The sequence below is a fragment of the Mustela nigripes genome, chromosome 3 (assembly GCF_022355385.1).
Source record: "Mustela nigripes isolate SB6536 chromosome 3, MUSNIG.SB6536, whole genome shotgun sequence".
NCBI classification, from domain to species: Eukaryota; Metazoa; Chordata; class Mammalia; order Carnivora; family Mustelidae; genus Mustela; species Mustela nigripes.
This window is the reverse complement of record NC_081559.1, coordinates 134,061,958-134,068,909: the sequence shown is the minus strand read 5'-3', so window position 1 is coordinate 134,068,909 and position 6,952 is coordinate 134,061,958. Positions and strand designations below refer to the sequence as shown.

At 38.6% G+C, this 6,952-nt stretch overlaps 1 pseudogene; it reads left to right on the top strand.

Moving 5' to 3' along the window:
- Window positions 1-6,028, top strand: part of LOC132014556 (pre-mRNA-splicing factor 18-like) — a 13,390-nt pseudogene extending 7,362 nt beyond the window's left edge.
- The last annotated feature ends 924 nt before the right edge of the window (window positions 6,029-6,952 follow it).

Here is a 6,952-nt window from a genome sequence, read left to right as displayed (position 1 = left end):
ATTTATTTGACAGAGAGAGATTACAAGTAGGCAGAGAGGCAGGCAGAGAGAGAGAGGAGGAAGCAGGCTCCCCGCTGAGCAGAGAGCCCGATGCGGGACTCGATCCCAGGACCCTGAGATCATGACCTGAGCCGAAGGCAGCGGCTTAACCCACTGAGCCACCCAGGCGCCCTCCACACCCATTTTTAAATGAAAAGAATGATGGATAGTTTCTGGTGGGCTTGACATTGTATGTACTGCTATAACTGTCTTTAACTTTGGGGATAGAAGACTGATTACAAAGTTCCCAAGGGGTAATTTCCTTCTGGGGATTTACTTATGAACATATTAAGCACAATTAAAAAAGAGATTTAAAAACCTCATTATGTGGGAAGCAGACATACCAACAAAAAAATATGGCCCCGTTGCTAAATGAATCTAGGTCTAGCCAAACATACATGGCACTCCCCTCTATAGAGAGGAGGGATCTCATGGAAATGGCTTTCTTGAGATTGCTGAGGTCAACCTTGTACCTGTTCTCAATGCTTAATTCCCAAAAATGGGCAAGTTTCTGCAGAACCCTGCTCTTGTCTGTGGGAGAGGACCATTTCCCAAATATTCCCTTGGATAAAAACTTCTTCCATCAGCCTTCATGATCAAGCAGAGAGGAACAAAAGCACCCATTCTCCTCCCTTAAGTAGAGGAAAGTCCTTTTGCCCCAGGCTTTGGTGCCAGACACTCAGCACATAATCTAATTTAATCCTTTTGACCATTTATATATTATGATTTCCAATTTAATGAGAACACTCCAAGAATTAAGCTGGCACTTCTCATATCTCAATGTGAAAATATATGACAAGGGAATTTTGCTAAAACACATGGTGATTCAGCAGCTCTGGGTTTGAGGCTAAGAGTCCACATTGCAAGCTCACAGGTGATGCCTATGCTGCTCTTTCATAGGTACCCACCCTTTGAGCAACAAGGGGTTAATGACTTATTTCACAGGGCTTATACTTAACAGAGGAAAAGTCTGCTATTGACAGCAGTCAAATGTATATTTCAAAATGTTTATAAGTTGGGTAGGGGAGCTGCAGCTAATAATGGATATTTTGCAAACATCCACAATGAGGTTGTTTTTTTGTTTGTTTGATTGATTGATTTTTATTAGCATGAGGATTGCCCTCCTCACCAGAGGAGAGCTTTAAGGCTATGTTGCTGAATATCAACATCACTGCCTAGTTTTATTCAGGTAGGACCTGAGTCTCCTGTTACTGTTGCATGGTTGAGGGCATTTGGACATTAAATAGTTTCATGATGACACAGTTAGAAAATGTATTTGGTGGGAGGCTTTCTAAGGATGAGTTGGAGACAATGAATCCAGAAAATACAACAAGGAAGATCTTCCCTAAATTTGTTTAAATGTCCTTAAGCTAGATTCAACTTCACGACTGTATTTCCTGCCCAGTGAATCTATGTTTAAGTAATGTTCAGGTTTTCCCTCTGGTAATGGTTCTGATAGACTGAGGAGAGAAAATTGCCTTTGATATAGAAATATGTGGGTTGCCAGCCAATTATTTTGATGATAACAGAAAATACGAGAGAAGGTGACAAGAGGGAATTAGCAATGAGATAAGACTGGGTCTCGGGAAAGCTGAAATTCAAAGTGCATCCTGAACAGAAGCTTTGGTGCTGATAACTTAGTTGATGACCTCATCTCATCTTTTCTTGAAGTTATTCAATTATTCATAGAGATAAGTTATAAGTACCGAGGGAATGTAGGTGCCCCACAGAGGCAACTAAACTACTAAAGCCAGCAACATATATATCTTCAAGGCTATTTTAAAAGCCAACGTACGGGAAGTCTGTTTAAACTTTAATGACACTGACTGACATTGTCCTCTGAATTCCTTGGCAAAAGATACTTGAATTCAGGGAGAAGGTTTGTAGCATAGCTCGGTAACAGTTAAGAACTGTCTAGGAGATTTGCAAAGAGGGGGTGAAGCAGCAGCCATGTTGAACCAGGAAGGTAGGGACAAGCTCAAATGATGTGTTGGGTGCAACCATAGGGCCTACAGCCACTTAGGCTCCTAGTTAATGTCTGCCTTGAGGGTCTGTGACCCCCTAGACCAGGAGCATCTAATAAGCTCTGTGGAAAAGAGCACTAGCTCTGGGAGCCACCTATATAACTGAAGTTGGAGGTCAAGGTGGGAAGGAGCTGATATGGGATTCAGTTGGCCCTCATGACTTTGGTTTGTCTTTGCTGTCTCCTACTTCATATCTATATTTCCCCCTTCACTTGCTGTGCAACTAACATCAGCCCAACACCAGACATAGAAGTAACGGCCTCACACAGCCTATTTAACCAGCTCCCTCCATGTATGTGGTCAAATCCTACAATAAATTCTTTTTTTTTTTTTTCATCAGTCTTAGAACTTCTTTTGTTTCTCCTAGCAGACTCTAAGTCATGCAGTGTTAAATCCCAATTGTCTTTTCTTAGTAGGGGTCAGTGTGTACAGACTGAAAGTCCTGGCATAGAAACATGCACCTTATTTCTGAGAGCCAATAAATCAGGTGTTGTTTTTTAGATAAGTGATGAAAGGAAGGGAGAGAAGACAGTCTCAAACACAGGTTGACAAATGAAAGCCCGTAGCCCAAACCGGACCCACTGCCTGATTTTGTAAACTTTTATTGAGACACAGCCATGCCCTTTTGTTTATTTATTACTTATGACTGATTTTGTGATGTAACAACAGAGTTGTGTAACGAGAGATGGTGTGGTCTACAAAACCTAGACTATTTATTATCTGACCGTTTTCAGAAAAAAGTTTTCTGACCCCTGTTCTTGACCTTAAAGATGGAATCCTTTCTTATATAAGGTCTTTCAACAAATGATTATGAAAATTTGGAGTCTTTATAAAATATACTGATGTATATTTTATAAAGACTCCAAATTTTCATAATTTGGGGTCTTTATAAAGATGTAGTTATAATGTCTTTATTATATCTAATTATGTCTAATTGGGGTCTTTATAAAGATGTAGTTATAATGTAAATTGCCATACATTAGTCATTTACTTTGTGCTAGATACTCTTAAATATAAAAACATCATTATCTTTGCTCCACACAGTAATACACTTTACAGACTAATAATCAGAAGTATAAAGAACCTATGAGATTTCTTAGGGTCACACAACTATAGTGACAGAGTCAATATTAAAACCCAAATTCTATTCTAATTTTTAATCGTAAAATCTCCTCTGGCATTATTTTTGTTATTTAGTGGAGTCTTGGTACTGCCTAAAGCTCACTAATACTTTAAAACAGCAAAAATAAGAAGGAGTTGATAGAATTACAAGTAAAATTAAAAACATAATATTATACATAACTAACCATAATATGATGCTATGTCTTTGAAATGCTTAACAGATAAAACAAAAATATAATTAAAATACCTATAAAAATGCTATAATGTTTAATAACAGCATCTTTTTTTTTTTAAACAAGCATGGATCTTTTTTTTAAATTTATTTTTTATTTTTTTTTATAAGATTTTATTTATTTATTTGACAGAGAGAAATCACAAGTAGATGGAGAGGCAGGCAGAGAGAGAGAGAGAGAGAGAGGGAAGCAGGCTTCCTGCTGAGCAGAGAGCCCGATGCGGGACTCGATCCCAGGACCCTGAGATCATGACCTGAGCCGAAGGCAGCGGCTTAACCCACTGAGCCACCCAGGCGCCCTAATAACAGCATCTTGAGTAAGACTCTTATTTATTAGTTCACTTCTCCTTACCTGTTTATGTATAATTTGAATGTTCTTCCAACTTATTCCTGTTTCTTACTATGACTGTCCATTTTGAATACACCAAGATTTCACACACAAAAAATCCTTGGTAACCATATAGGTATATTTCATTTTTTTTTTAAATATTGTCATGTAACAAACCAAGGCCTATTTCAAACATTCTGTTTAAAGGTTAAGATAAAATATGAGTATATCTTATTCCATGCTGCCAGATAACATAATAGTTTAAATAATTTTATGATACATTTTGTGCTGTTCATCACTGATCTTCATTGTGATTAGAAAACTCTTGGCTTTGGGGTACAATTGATGGTCCCATTCTGTTATCAGCATTACTTAGCTTTTGAAATATACCCTGTGTTTCTATTTTTTCCCTTTAAATGCTTATTCCCTGTTTCTCTTCCTTTCCCTCTCTGTGCACTGCTTTTTCCTTTACTCTATCCTCTGGAAGGCGAGCTGAAGAAACTCCTGTTTTGCAAGGTACGTTTCAAGGCTAGATAGGAAATGATGGCACTGATTCATTCTGGCTCACAGTGACTTCTAATCACTGAGCTAGCAACTTTATCTTTCGGAAATTGATTTGCTTCCTAAAAGGTAGAGCATGTCAGTTAATGGAGTTGAATCTGAAGGAGACCTACCTTGTACAAAAGCCCATTCTTTAAAAGAGCAGAGATCCAGTTCTGAAAAAACATTGAGACTATGGTGCTAAAAATTACCCAAAAGCACAGAAACACTGAGGCCCACATGGACAGACAAGGACAAAATAGAAAGGGATTAGATGCAAAACAAAACAGAGAAAAAGATATCTGAAAGTGCAAAGAAGAGAAATTAAGAAAAGGAAAATGAAGGAAGAATCAACTGTGATTCCTCCCTGTCGCCATTGGGCCACATGGAAGAAAATGATACTTAAGATGATGTTTTTGTGACAAGAGTGGTTCTGTGATTAGAAAAGCCAGGCACAGAGAAGAGGAGTCAAGATGGCAGAGTAGCAGGCTGAGATGACATCAGGTCGCAGGAGTTCAGTTAGATAGTTATCAAACCATTCTGTACACCTACAAATCCAACAGGAGATCAAAGAGAAGAAGAGCAGCAATTCTAGAAACAGAAAATCGATCACTTTCTGAAAGGTAGATGGAGAGAAGTTAATCTGAAACGACAGAAAGATAGATCGCGGGGGTAGGGGACGGCTCCAGGCAAGCAGTGGAGCAGCAAAGCACAAAATCAGAACTTTTAAAAGTCGGCTCCATTGAGGGATATTGCTGCAGAGACTTGCCAAGTGGGGGTGGAGCCCTCTTGGGGACAACATGGTCTCAGGTCCTGTGGAGTCACAGAAAGATCGGGGTTGTCTGGGTGTACCAGAGCTCGCAGGTGTTAGAGCGGGGAAGCCAACCACAGAGATGGAGCCAAGGAGTGAGCTCTCAGCTCAGGGTTACCTTAAGTTGTGATCCATGGCACAGTCAGGTCACTGATGTTTGAACAGGGACCCCACAAGTGGCAGATCTGGGGAGAAACCCCTGGAAGAGCAGAGTGGCAGGAATCTGTTGGGTTTGGAGACTCCAAAGGGGGCTGTGCACCAACAGAAATGCTCAGTCACAGGCAGGGTGAGCTCAGAGCGGGGCCAGAGACCAGGGAGATGGGGGTGATTGAGCACTTTTCTCTGAAGGCACATTGAGGAATGGGGCCCTGAGGAGAACCAATCATACTATTCAGAGAAACTGATTATTATGCTTTTCAACGTTTAAGAAAAATAGAGATTCTCACACCAGAAGTTAACAAGAGATTGAGGAATGATCTGAAAGCAGCTTTGGATAAGATCGCCAGCAGTACCTCAATGAGCCTGTGGGTGGTCAGGAGTCTGGAGAGGAAGACACAGAATGATTTGAAAGTTCATGAAGAAAACACACAACTGAAGAGTTAGAGGCATTGGGAGAGTCTTTAGGAAAAGGGGATGATCATAAGGACATGGTCATCATTACCAAGTTCCTTAAGTTTCTTCTTGGTGTTTGGGCTAAAGAATTGAATGCCTGAGAAGATTACATGAAGCACAGTGTGCAGGGCAAACTAAACAGTGCTACTCAAAAACAAACCGAGTCCTATCTCAGACCCCTTTGCAGAAAGCTACGAAAAAGGAATCTTCCTGCTGATATTAAAACCATAACAGATATTATTAAATTCAAGTTGCAGAGAGAAGATGCAAAGGTACATTACCATGCTGTGCATCAATATCATGGTTATGAGCTTATCTAGATTGTGTATGCATAATACGTTCATTTGATGTGGAAGTATTTTACATAGGAGTTTTAAGAATAAATGTGAAATAAATTAGTAGTAAAAAACAAAACAAAACCTTTATTTTCTAATTCATTGTCAGCTTTATTACTAGGCATTGATAAAATAAACTTTCCTGACCACAAAAAAAAAGGAAAAAAAAAGAGTGAAGATTGGGAGGCCGCCATTTTCATTCCCATCCTTCAGAGCTCTATAGAAAGCATTCAGGGAACAAAAGCTCCTGAGAGTGAACCCAAGCAGATTATTTAGCCCAGCTCCTGGCAAGGGTGGTGCAATTACACCTCGGGCAAAGACACTTGAAAATCACTACAACAGGCCCCTCCCCCAGAAGATCAACAAGAACATCCAGCTAAGACCAAGCTCACTGATCAAGGAGAACAATGGAATTCCAGAGGAGGGGAAAGCAAAGAATTCATGGCTTTCTCCTCATGATTCTTTAGTCTTGAAAAATTAATTAAATTTTTTAAATTAAAATTAATTAAATTTTTTAAATTTTATTTTTTTCTTATTCTAATTTTTAACTTTTAATTTTTCCTCTTTTAATTTTTTTAACTACTTTATCTTAACAATACCTTTCTTAAAAAAATAAACTTTCAAAACTTCATTATTATAGTCGTATTTTATCCTTCCATGTATCTAACTTTATTTTTTGTATACATTTAGATTTTTTATTCTAAAAAATTTTGGGATACAACTTCTTCTAATAGAAATCTATTAGAAATGATTAGAATAGAAATTTAGAATAGAAATAGAAATAGAAAATTAGAATAGAAATCTAATAGAAATGCTAAATCTAGCATGGGGCTTTGTTATAGTCTCCAGCCTGAGCAAATTCTCTCCACTTTCCTTTTCTTCCATTGCCCAACCAACTTATCAACTGCT